Source organism: Vulpes vulpes, unplaced genomic scaffold (assembly GCF_048418805.1).
Source record: "Vulpes vulpes isolate BD-2025 unplaced genomic scaffold, VulVul3 u000000698, whole genome shotgun sequence".
Lineage (NCBI taxonomy): Eukaryota > Metazoa > Chordata > Mammalia > Carnivora > Canidae > Vulpes > Vulpes vulpes.
In genome coordinates this window covers 630,127-642,678 of record NW_027325792.1, presented here as the reverse complement: position 1 = coordinate 642,678, position 12,552 = coordinate 630,127, and the positions used below count along the sequence as shown (strand labels likewise).

Sequence of the window (12,552 nt, the reverse complement as noted above, 5' to 3'; positions counted from 1 at the left end):
GAACTAGACATCTTTACAACCACCATTTATTAAATGCTGCTCTAACTTGCTTTGTTTGATCTCATTTAGTGCTCAAAGCGAGCTTCCTATAGAGCAGGTACAAATAGCGACTCTTCTTTACTGATGAGAGAAACTGAAGCTCAGAGAGGTTAAGAAACTGGACCAAGGTCACACAACTGAGACGTAGCACGGCGCGGTATTTTAGCCGGCTCCACCCATTTCAACTTGGATGATAACTTGCTAACAAAACCAGCTCAAACAATGAATAAATATATGAAGATCAAGCCAAGAGGGAAAGAGAGCCTTAAGAAATCGACGTTATGGTTTCAGGGGTTTGGGAAGTTTGGAGTGAGGCCAGCTTCAGGTACAGCTCTATCCAGGGGTTCCAATGATGTCATCAGGACCCTCTGTGTTTTCTGGTCTCTGCACTGATTTTCTCTGTGCTAGCTTTCTGCTTTGTTGGTCTCTGTGGGGAGGGAGAATGTTGCCCAGCTCTCAGGTTACAACCTGCCAGCTTGGCATCAGCAGACAGAGAGCTTCGCCTTCCCCCCCCAACCCCCCTGCTGTGGTTCTCCTGGAAGATTCAGGATTAGGTTTCATTGGACCTCCGCCCCAGTCACATATGGCTTTTGCGCCAATCACTCTGGGACTCATCGCTTAGATCTGTCAAGCTGGAGGGATGCTGTGGGGTCAGCCCAGTGAGAGGGAGGGAGGGGACCCAGAGGAAGTCCAGGTGACATGACCAGGCAGGGACATGGGAACGAACTAGGCAGACAAGACACAGATGCCTGCCTGGGCAGGGTGAGGGCCCCAGCATCTGGAGCTCAGCCCCGCGGTGCGGAAGTGACCTCCTGGGTGCTAGGTGTCTGTGGGATCTAGGGGCCTGGGCAACCCTGAAGTTATGCAGACACTTTGTACTTGTTGTAGGGAGAGAGTATCCTCAGTACGTCTCTGAGGTCCACAACCCCAAAACCCAAATGCGGTTCAGAACCGCTCAGCAAGATGCTGGAATTTGAAGATGAATACAGTTTCCCCGATCTCGGCTTGCTCAGAAATGAAATGCTCCCTAGTTTGTAACCCAGTGAGCCCTCCAAAAACAACCACCCCTAACAACAATCATAATTAGCATTTACCGGGCACCTACTGTGTTCCAGACCTGCACCACCCAATTGGAGCCACTAGTGTTACATGTTTATATTTAAAGGAAGTAAAACTCAAATAAAAAAATCCTGTTGCTCAGTTGTCCCAAGTTTCAAGTAGCCGCATGTGGCTAGGGATCCCGTTTTGGACATTTTAGGCACAGAGCATTTTCCAGAAAGTTCTGTTGTGTCCTAGACATTGTGCTAAGTGCTCTACATCCATGAACATATTTCAGTCTTAAAACAGCTCAGAGGGGTAGGTCCTATTTATTATCCCTTTTTATAGAGGGGAGTAAATTGAAGCACGAAGGAAGTGAAGTGACTTACCCAAGGCCACACAGCTGGTGAGGGAGCAGAGCCAGGGTACTCACCCAGCCCTTGGATGTGATGCTTGGCTGCTTTTCCTCCCAGTGTAGGCTAGAGGTGGCTAATGTGTTTTCTGGCTCACCCTGTGCTGTTTGAAGCAACCATCTGGAATTCGTGTTCTTATCTCCTGTAGCTGCCCAGACCCCCAGAGAGAATTGAGGCCGCTCCAGCGTCTGTGCGTGCCTTCCTGATCCACAAGGCCCGTGGGTCTGAGGAAGTGGGGCGTGTTGCCAGGGGAGCCGCCTCACACAGCAGCAGAGCACCCAGGAGAGGGCTGGCCGGTCTCCAGGGCGTGGGCTGGGAATGTGAGACACGCAGGCTGTTTTCTCCGGGAATGGAGGGGCGGGGGATTGACTGTCTTCACAGTTCCATCATCTCCCTGAGTGGCTGTGTGCGGGAGGTGTAGCTGGGGGGACCTTTTTGCCAAAATGCCCCCAGGTGAATGCCCCAGAACCAGGCACTTGCGTGACCTTCTCGTCAGGGGGTGTCTGAGCACCTGTGCAGGGCACCTGTGTGAGGGAAACCCAATCTCAGCGCCCAGAACGCCCTGCTTCCAGGTCAGGGCAGGTTGGCCAGTCCCTATACTCTGAGGGAACGATGCGTGGTGCCTATTTATAGCATCCCAGAAAAGGGTTAACTGGGGCTGTCCTAGCAGCAGCCCACTGAGAAACAGGCTTTTGCTTCCCTTGTAAGGCCCACAGCCATGTTTAGGGCAGGTGCTAAGAGGGAAGACTTTGCTAGCACTAGGACTCTGAAGATCCAGGTGCCATGGCTTCATCACCTATGTCCCCGCCCCCCCGCTCTCTCCCACAGGCACAGATGGGGCTGCAGAAGGACCGTCCTGTGTCTCTGCTTTCATTATCCATCTGTGTGGATGTGGAGGGCAGGGTGGAAGTGTGTGGGTGGGAGGGTGGGGCAGGGCTGTTCTGGAACCGTGTATGAGAGAGAGCAAGAGTCCAGGAGAGGAAGCTTTGATCCGTTCACCAGCGGCTACTGGGCTCTCGCTGTGTGCCAGACGCCTTCAGACCCCTTCTCTGAGAAGGCCCCAGCCCTGTGCAGGCTGCGATGGGCTGAGGGCAGGGAGGAACCCATCTGGAAGGAGGCCCTTTGCCTATGTGCCGGAGCGTTGGGATCCCTGCTGACATCCTACAGTAGCAGCAGAGCACAGACAAGATATTTCCTTTTTTACTTTCTTCTTTTTTAATAATAGACTTTATTTTTTATAGCACGTTTAGGTTCACAATGAAACTGAACAGAAAGTACTGAGATTTCCTATACATCTCTTTATCTGCCCTAAAAATCCTCTGCGCTCTGCTGTTCATCCCTTTCTGCCCCCAACCCCTGGCAACCACTGATCTTTTTGCCGTCTCCATGGTGTTGCTCTTTCCAGAATGTCCTGCAGCTGCATTTGGACAGCATGTAGCCTTTTCAGATTCTTTGGTTTCAGTAATACGTGTTTCAGGTTGAAGGTTTCCCTCTTGCTACCATGATTCTCCATTGGAGACCTATGTGCAGAGGGGAGGGGGAGCTGGGTGGTATTGGGCACACCTGGGGAGGTCAGTGGTGAAAAGGTTTGGCAGGGCAGAGGTGGACCTGGCTGGTGCTGCAGGGCCAGGACTTCAGGAGCAGGGAGTTGGCCACCTGGGACTCCGAAGCTGGAGATGATTCAGATCCCAGCCTCTTCACGAACCAGATGGTCTCCATCCCTCCTAGCTCACCTGCCTCATTGGGAAAATAGAGTAGTAGCAATGGCACCCACATGGCATGCTTGTTATGAATCTTTGGGGTTCAGATGTGAAGCACCCACGTAGCTTGTGGGATGCACCAGTACGTATTGAATGAATAAATGGACCTACTGTGTGCCAGGCTCAGTGCAGGGCAGATGGTCGTGGGTTCGAGTCCCCACTCTGCCACTCAAAAGCCATGTGCACGGGCAGCCCCGGTGGCGCAGCGGTTTAGCGCCGCCTGCAGCCCAGGGCATGATCCTGGAGACCTGGGATCGAGTCCCACATCAGGCTCTCTGTGTGGTGCCTGCTTCTCCCTCTGCCTGTGTCTCTGCCTCACTCTCTCTCTCTCTCTCTGTCTCTATGAATAAATAAAATAAAATCTTTAAAAAATAAAATAAAAAAATAAACTTAAAAAAAAAAAGCCATGTGCAAAAAAAAAAACAAAACAAACAAACAAAAAAAGCCATGTGCTCTTGGGCAAGTATTTGACCTCACCAAGACTCAGTTTCCTCATCTGTAAAAATATGCACCCACACCCATCTCACCTAGTTACCCTGAGGATTCAATAAAATAATGCCCCAAGCATGGTGCCAGGCTCAGCGAACACCTCATAAATAAGTGTGTAAAGCACTTACTGTACGGCTACCACTGTGTTAAATGCTTTTGATGTATTATCTTATGCCTGTGAGGCAAATACAGATACCCATTTTACTGATGGGAAAGATTTGCCCAAGATTCTGTGCAAGAGCTGGGGTTTGAATTCTGGAAGTTTGACTCTAGAGCCCAGTGCTCATAGCTGACCATTGGAGCTTGGAAGTGGAGGAGGTCCCATCAACTTTGCCTAGGGGGTGGGGGGTGGGGGTGGCTCGGGAAGGAGGGCAGAGGACACCTTAGTGAGTCCCAGAAGATGCAGTGGTTTTGCCAGAGCTGGAGATGGAGGTCGGAGTGGGTGAGGATATCAGGTGCAGGGGACTGCACAAAGCACAAAGCAAAGGCAGGGGTGGGAATCCTACAGAAGGAATGGCACAAGTGACCGAGCTGGGCGTGGGAAGGGGCGGGGAGGGGACAGGATGTGGCAGGAAAGGAAGGTAGGGCCCCATGGTAGAAGCAGTCACAGCTCGCAGCCCTGTTCCAGGCCTTCCCAACTCACCTCCTTGTGCGCCCCCTCCCCCATAAGAAATTAAAAAATAAAAAGCCGCCAGCTATTTCCATGTCGTGCCTTTCCCTGCCACATTGTCCTTCCATCTGTTCCTTCCTTTGAGCTCTAGGGTGGCTGGGGGGGGGCGGGGGCAATTGCAGGGGCAGCATTTTCCTCCTCTGGTTTAGAGTTGGAGAAACCAGAGAGTTCAGTTCTGTTTGTACCTTAGATCTTGAGCATCACCTCCTCCAGGAAGCCCTCCCTGACCGCTAGACCTACCTCATCAGCTCAAGTTCCTTTGTTATTCTCCAAGAACTAAATTCTTTTGCTGCAGGGAACTGGCCTACTTTTTTGTTGTCATGTACCCATTTGTTGTACTTGGTTAGTATCTGTCTCTGTAGACTGCCATGTCCACAAGGGCAGGGATTCTATCTGCTCGTCATCTTGTACCAAACTCCTAGGAGGTGCTCCATAAATGTTAAGTGAATGAGGGACAGCTGTGGTTCTTGTGAAGGGAAGTGCTGGGAAGGCAGGTGTTGGCAGAACATGGAAGAGGTACATTTATCCCTGCTTGGGTATGGAGAGTCCAGGAAGGCTCCCAGAAGGAGGTGACACCTGGGCTGAAGCCTGAGTTGCACTTAGCTAGCTGCAGCATGTCGGGAGGGACCCTTGGCAGAAGGCATATGTGGGCAAAGGCACACCCACGGCTGGGTCTGAGGGCCCGCGGTCCGAGGCGGGGCTGGACATGCTGGCCTGCTAGGGCATGTGCATCTCGCCCTCAGCATCCAGGAGGCCCACCCGGGAGGCAGAGCTGACCTCTGCTCATTCCCCTCTCCTCCTCACTTTGCCCAGATGCTGCGAGCTATTTTTAAAAGTCACCCTGAAGGCGGTCCAGACACCCTAAATGAACCGGCCTTTCCACTGTGAGTTTCTCGCGGCCGGGAGAGGCAGGGGGCCTCCATCTCATTAGCTCCTGCTGGCTCAGCATTACTCACCCAGCTGCACTGCCAGGCGCCAACCACCCGGGACCCCAGCTGGGGTGAGCTGTGCTCTGAGCCAGCACCGAGGCAGCAGGACTTGGAGGAGCAGGTGGCAGCTCGGCTGGTTTTTATTTTGGCCTAATGTGAGCCACAGGCACAGTGCTGGGTGCTTTATGCCAGGGGTCCCTGTGGCCAAATCCAGCCTGTGTGTGCACTGCCCTTAAGCCAAGAATGGTTTTTACATCCTAAAAAGGGGTGTGAAAACGAGAGAGGATGGGACATAGACGGTATGTGGCCTGAAAATAGGTTTGACAGATTTAGCAAATAAAAATTCAGATCGCCTGCTGAAATTTGAATTTCAGAAAAACCAGAGAATCTTTTAGTATAAGCCTGCACAGTATCTGGTACATACTTAGACTAAAAGAAATTCCATATGTATTTGAAGTTTAGATTTCACTGGGCAGCCTGTGTTTTTATCTGGCGGTCCTGCTGTAAAACCTGAAGTGTTTGCTCTCTGACCCTTCACAGAAAACGTTTGCCCACCCTGGCCTTGAACACAGAGCAAATGAGATCAGGTGCCAGAGGGCCTTAAAGACACTGGAACCAAACCTGATGAGCATGAGCTGCTGGCGTGTGTTACTAATATAATCAGAGTGATCGATCACCCAACATAGATTGAGCACCTCCTGTTTGCCCAGCGCTGTCCTAGAGATGGACAGTACACACATAAGCGTGCAGGTGTATAGTGAAAGTCAGGCCGTGATAAATTCTAAGCAAAAGTATACAGCAGCAGAAGGGGGTAGAGAGTGACATGCATGAAGCTTTTACACTGTGTGGTTCTGAGCTCCTGCTCCCATTCTGAGCGCTGTGCATGCTTTTTTCATGAAATCTGCACATAGCAGCCCTGACAGGTGGTATATCATCTCCATTTCACAGATAAGGAAACTGAGGCCTGAGGTCATCCAGCCAATGGCAGAATTGGAATTTGACCTGAGCCTGGTGACTCCTGATCTCCTATTCTTACTGGCTTTACTAAGGTGCCTCCCTTTATAGGATGCCAGCTGTATTATGCTGGGTCCTGTTAGAGGCCCTCTGCTGATACTTTCCATAATCCTTATGGGAGCCTTGCACGCTGGGCTGTATTATTCCGATCCAGGCATAAAAGCGGTGAGCACGGCACTGTGTGGAGAGGCAGCCGGGAGTAGTGAGTTGATCTGGAACCTAGCAGGGTTCCAGGTGGGCCACGTGAGGCTATCTGGGTATCAGTGGGCAGGTGGCAGGAATGGGGTGGGGAGAAGGCACGGCAGGCCGGGGAGCCCCCACGAGTCCCGTCTTCCTGCTTTTCGGATTGGCCTCGGTTTCCCTGCCTGCCTTCCTCCTGAGATTGATTACTTCTCCTGTGTGCTATTGAAATATTTGCAGGTGGAGGGTGGGAGGGCGGGGCTGGTTCCTGAATTTGCAGGGTGGGGCTGACAGGGGTTGATGGTCTGAGATCCCACGAGCAGGGGTGGGGCCAGGCCACTGCCCCAGAGGCCAGTGAGGTCCTAAATAGCCCCTGGATGGGAAGCTGGGGTAAGTGCATCGAGCTGAAGGGCCCCATAGCTCACACTCATGAATATCTACTGTGGGCCGGCCCTGAACTAGGCAGTCCCTATCCTCTAAGACTGGCTCCTGTTTGTAGAATTCCTACCATGTGCCAGGCACTGTCTCCACAGGGCTCTTGCAAGGCTCCCGTTACCCAATGAGGCAGGGACACTATGATCATCCACCCTATTTGACAAGTGAGGAAGCTTGTCCAGCATCATGAGTGGTCAAGGATTCGATGTCAGGTCAGTGACTCCACATTCTGGCTCCTAGCCTCTCCACTGCCTCCTAACATCCTGTCGTTAGAGCTAACAAGCTGGTTCTGAAGGAAGTGAGCTCCCCATCACTGGGGGAATGCAAGCAGATGTTGGAGGACTCCTTAGAATGGGTGCTAGACAGGGATGAAAGCTTCCTGACCACTGTGACCTTTGAGGTCTCCCTGCCCTGAAGAGGCCCCCACAGGACATGGGTGGCAGAGTCCGGTCCGGGTGACTCAGGACTCCTGACTTGCAGTTAGTGCTTCTTTGGTCTCCATGTTGGGCGAGACCTAGGAATCCCTTTCTCATAGGTTTCTCAGCACTTTGGGATTTTAGAGGGCCTGACCCCTTTCTGGGCAGGGCTGGAGGCATTGCTGACTGTGAGACCTAAGTTCAAGAGGTCCTGACCATGCCCTTTCCTGGTTTTGTAACCTTAGGGCAAATTGCATAAACTCTTGTGAACCTCAGTTTATGCAGCTTTAAAATGGGGATGATGATGTTCCTGTGAGGATTAAACAAGGTATTCTGTACAGAGACCCCGGCACATAGTAGGTGCTCAGTAAACATACTCTCTCACTCTAAGCTGGGCAATAACAAAAGCATTTTGTTCAAAATGGCCTCCAACTTCTGCTATGAGACAAAGTATTTGTTAGAATAAAGGCCCTGGGTCTGATCGTGCCTCCTCTGCATGACCTGGGGTGGTTATCGAACAGCTCCCTGCCTCAGTTTCCCCATCTGGGAAAAGGGAATAATTCAGTAATCCACTTCATTTGGGTTGTCACGCTATATACAGTTCCAGGAACACAGTGAGTGCTCAAAAAATAAAAAATGGCAGCAAGCTTTAGCATCATGAAACTTCTACTATGTCCTAGCCAGGCCTGCCCTTTTGCAAACAGCAGCCCATTTAACCGTCGCCCTGGACACGAGGGGTTGAGCCGGGATGCAGATGGAGGTCTGTGGGCCTCGAGTCCCAGCTACCACAGCCACTGCCTCTGTGCTGCCTGAATCACACATGATCCCAGGGCTGAAGATTAGAGAAATCACAGAGGCTGGGGAGGGGCCGGGAGGCCACCTGCCACTGCCACCATGCCCAGACCACCCCAGGTCCCTCACATCTGTCAGCTTTCACAGCCGACTGAGTCCAAGCTCATGCCTGGCGCCTGAGAAGGGAAAGGTGGTTGAACTGAATTTCAGAGGCCTTCTGTGGCCCTCTCCCTCACCCCCCAGGTCTGGCCAGTTCCCTGGGGATGGGGCCCGCCCTCGAGGGTGTGGGTCACAGCCTCTTCCTGCAGCCCTTGCTCTCTCCTGGGAGGCTCTCAGCGTCCTTCCCAGGGAGACTTCCGCCCCACCCCGCTGCCTTTTTAATTTCCTCTTCTGGCCTCAGGCTGGCAGCCTGTTACTAACTTCTGGCCCACAGCTGGGAGCCAGCAGAAGTGGGGGGCACCTCACTTGTCAGGGCCCCTCCCCAGGCTGAGCACTACCCACTACCCACAGGTGCTGCATTTGCACCTCCACCACCCACCCCACCCCAGATCCATCCCCAGGACAAGAGTCCTGGAGCCAGCCTTCCCTGGGGATTGCCCTTCCTGAGTTTCAGAGTCCACAGCGATAAACGGACAACCTTCTCCACTCTGCAGAGTTTGGACTTGAGACAGCGCGTGTGTCCAGTCTGGGTAACGATAGGAAACAGAGGATTCCCCCAAAGGGAGTACAGTAAGGTGAATTTAATAAAGGCACTATGACCAAGGCAGGGTGGGGTGCGCCAAGGATGCAGCACCCTGTGGTGGTAATAGTGAGGAAGCCGCAACTGTTACCTCCCCTGGTCTGACATGGGGCCCAGGAGAGGTGGCCAGAAGGGGCTGGCTGTGTGGGGAAGGTCCCAGACAGGAGCCGTGACTGCTGAATCTCTTCCTAAGGATTTTGGGACAGCTTCCTGTTTTCTATCCTCTCGCACCTCCTGCTGCCATCTGAGCTTGCGTGCGATTTCCTCGGAGAGCTTGATAAACATCCTGGAGTTGCTGATTCCATGGGTCGGAGGCCAAGCATTTGTGTCTCTACCAGGTCCCACCTGGTGCTGGTGCTGCTGGCCCTGCTGGGCAATGTCACATTTGCCCTGTGCCTGTCTTAGCTTGTCCTACCTTTTGGCTCATTGGAGTGAAAGGTCGTCCTGGGCAGGACTGTTTGACTCCATCCCTGCTGCTCTGTGCCCTCAGTGCGAGGGCCTCCTGCCGAACTGCATTCATGAGCATTTGAACTGTTTACGACGACGTCTCCCTGTTGACTGTTGCTCACATGTGTGCATGCTTTGGCTTGGCGGTACCTGAGTGGAGGCCATTGTGGAGATGGAGGTCAGCATGCAGGCTTATTTGGGTATGCCTTTGGGATTGACACCCGGGGAGCAGAGTGAAGCAAGCAGGAGAGGGCCAAAGGAGAAGATGGGCCACGGGGCTTTCATGGGAGCGCCACGACGAGTTCCCAGGGAGCTTTGTGGCCCTTCAAAGCTGTCCCAAGCTGGGGCGAGGATGCCAAATCTTCAGGGCCCGCCTGCTCCAGTCTCTGGGTGAGGGCCACCCTGGGAAGCAGTGAGACCTTGGGGGAAGCTCTCCCTGTGGCTGAAGTAGTCCCCTGTCCTCTAAGGGACTGGCAACCCCTCTAAGGGTTCTCCAGCACCCCCCTAAGCAGCCTCCAGTCCTGAAGGGTTCTGTGGGGCACACTGTGATACCTACCATGTGATCAGCTCTTGTCCAAGGGGCCAAGGAGGGGCCAGTAGCCTTCCCTGGACTCCGTGCCCCAACCTGGAAAGCCCTTTTGCTCTCCCTCAAGCACACAGGAACCCCCCCCTCCCAAGAACTCTGCCCATGGTTTTTGCCAACAGCGGACTTCTGAATCTTAGTTTTGCTGGGCCAGGCCATCATGTAGCAGAGAGAGGCCGAAGCCCCCAGACTCCACCCCGGCTTGAGCTGAGCTGGGAAATAAGAGCACCAGTGTTGCTATGAACCACAGACAGTGGTTAGGGGGTCCTCCCGGCCTTCTGGAGAGAGGGAGAGTAAGAGGAAGGGGTTGTTTCCTCTGTTGTGTCACGGAGGGCGGTGACCCCAGTAAGTGCATCTGACCCCTGTTTCTGGAGTGGAGTGGAGTGGGCAGAGGCTCCCCTTGGAGTCAGATTGCCCAGCGTAGAAACCTCAGCAGGATGACCTTGGATGTTCTGACCTTGGCTAGGTAGTAACCGATACCTCTGCATTTCATAATTTTCTTGTGAATGAAGTGGGTGGTAGGGGCCACCTGGGAACCATGCTGTGGGGATTATGTGGGGCTGGCCGCATGCCTCTGCTCAGACTGGCGTAGCAGAACACCACAGATAGAGTGGCCTAAACAGACCTTTATTTCTTGCAGTTTGCCAGCTGAGAAGTCCGAGGTCAAGGTGCTAGCAGATTCAGCTCCCGGTGAGGGTTCTCTTCCTGGCTTGCAGGCAACCACCGTCTCACTTTGCTCTGATTTCTTCCTCTTCTTTTAAGGACACTAGGCCCATCCTGAGGCCCTTGCCTTCAGGACTTTGTGTAACCCTGATTACCCCCCCCCCCCCCCCCCGAGGCCCCACCTCCAAATACCATCACACCAGGAGGGGGAGAATAGGGCTTCAGCATGTGACTCCATAATACCATGTGTGCTTACCACAGTGCTGTGCAAGTGTGTGTAAGCTAGAGCAGCATTATTATTTTCAGAGACAAGCCATTGGCTGAAGCTTCTAGAGTAGCATCAAGAGCCTGGGTTTCTGCTCCTGCCTCCTGTACACTGTGTGACCTTGGGCTGGCTGCTTAGGCTCTCTGATCTTCATTCTCATAAAAATAGGCCCACCCCGCACAGGGCTGAGGAGAGGGTACAGTGAGTTAATACAGGTAAGCCTAGAACTCATTCACTCGTTCACTCATTCCTCCTCTGGCAGAGAAGTGCTCCGCTGGGGGGATGAGGACGTGGAGCCTGATGGTGAGGATGCTGACGGTGGGTGTGTCTGTCTGCCCCGGCTGCCATGACAAGCTACCACACCCGGGGGGACCTGAATGCCAGATATTTACCTTCTCACACTTCTGGAGGCTGGAAGTCCAGTATCATGGTGTTGGCAGAATTGACTCCTTCCGACGTCTGTGAGGGAAAGCTCTGTTCTGGGTGTTCTCGTACATGGCCCTCTTCTCCCAGGATGGCGGACTCTTCCCTCTGTAGTGCTCTGTGCTCAGACTTCCTTTTATAAGGACACCAGTCGTACCAGGTGAGCGCCCACCCTAATGACCTCATTTTAACATAATTAGCTCTTGAAGACCTTGTCGACAAATAGATGACATCCTAAGGTACTCGGGGTTAAGGTTTCAGCGTATGAGTGGGGGGCAGGGATACAGTTCAGCCCCTAACATCAGGGAGGCCACAGTTTGCAGGCTCTGAGGCAGATGAGGCCCTGCCCTCAGAGCATTTATATCCCAGAGGAGGGAGACGGTACGCAAAGAAACAGGACAGGAATAGTGTAAGTACCCTGAAGGAACTGTAACGAGGAATGGATGGAGTCACGGGGAGGGCTGTCTCAGATAATGGGGTCAAGGAGGGAGATGACATTTCGTGTGACATCTGAAAAGTGCAGAGCAAGCACCCGAAAAAATGCTTCAGGAGAATGTGAAGTGTGGAGCTCTTCTAGGCCACAGGCCTCAGACTTAACAGAAGACGGGGTGAGGAGGGTATGAAAGGAAAGCAGTTATCAAAACACTGTGGACGGCCTGAGAAGCCCAGGAGGAGCGACACAGCCCTTTGGGGTGACCACACCCGGGTCGCATTTGGGTCTCCCGTCCAGCTGCCTCTGCCTTCCAGGTGAAGCAGATCATGGAGGAGGCCGTCACACGGAAGTTTGTCCACGAGGACAGCAGCCACATCATCTCCTTCTGTGGTGAGCCCGTGGCCTGTGGCCTTGAAAGTGGCTTCTTTCTCTGTGGGCTGACCTGGGGGAGTGGCATCTTTGTGCAAGCAAGGGTTCTTAACTGCTTTTTTGCTTTGTAACTCCAACGTTATTTTCAGATTTCCAAGGGGCCCCATTAGGGAATTTGGAAATACAACAATGTCTCCAGAAGACATTAAGAATGGCCCCCGTGCCACCTACGAAGGGTTAATCACTGTTGATGCCGGAGGGCCTGCTTTCCCCTCTCAGTTCACAGCCACCAACCCACACCCCTAGTGATGTGGGTCTCGCATCTGAGGAATGGCTCCATCTGAGGAATGGCTCCGTGCCCCTTCCCCCGCCCTGCCTATGGCTGTTGCTAAATAATGGGAGGGGATGGATGGGCTTTAAAAATTCAGGGAGTGAGGAACCATCACACCATCCTG

General features: G+C 53.1%; 2 protein-coding genes across 3 annotated transcripts in view; one reads left to right on the top strand and one right to left on the bottom strand.

Moving 5' to 3' along the window:
• The window catches only part of LOC140597372 (uncharacterized), a 340,786-nt gene that overhangs the window by 205,638 nt on the left and 122,596 nt on the right, over positions 1 to 12,552 (bottom strand). The window contains exon 1 of one of the 2 annotated variants that reach the window (XR_011999219.1): positions 1,467 to 2,130. The exons of the other annotated variant lie outside the window; for it this stretch is intronic. The gene's annotated coding sequence lies outside the window, so the exon portion shown is untranslated. Of the gene's footprint in view, positions 1 to 1,466; positions 2,131 to 12,552 lie in introns of those variants that run through there. 2 annotated transcript variants of the gene reach the window in all.
• Positions 1 to 12,552, top strand: part of LOC140597388 (piwi-like protein 1) — a 125,207-nt gene that overhangs the window by 10,091 nt on the left and 102,564 nt on the right. The gene's annotated exons all lie outside the window — the stretch shown is intronic.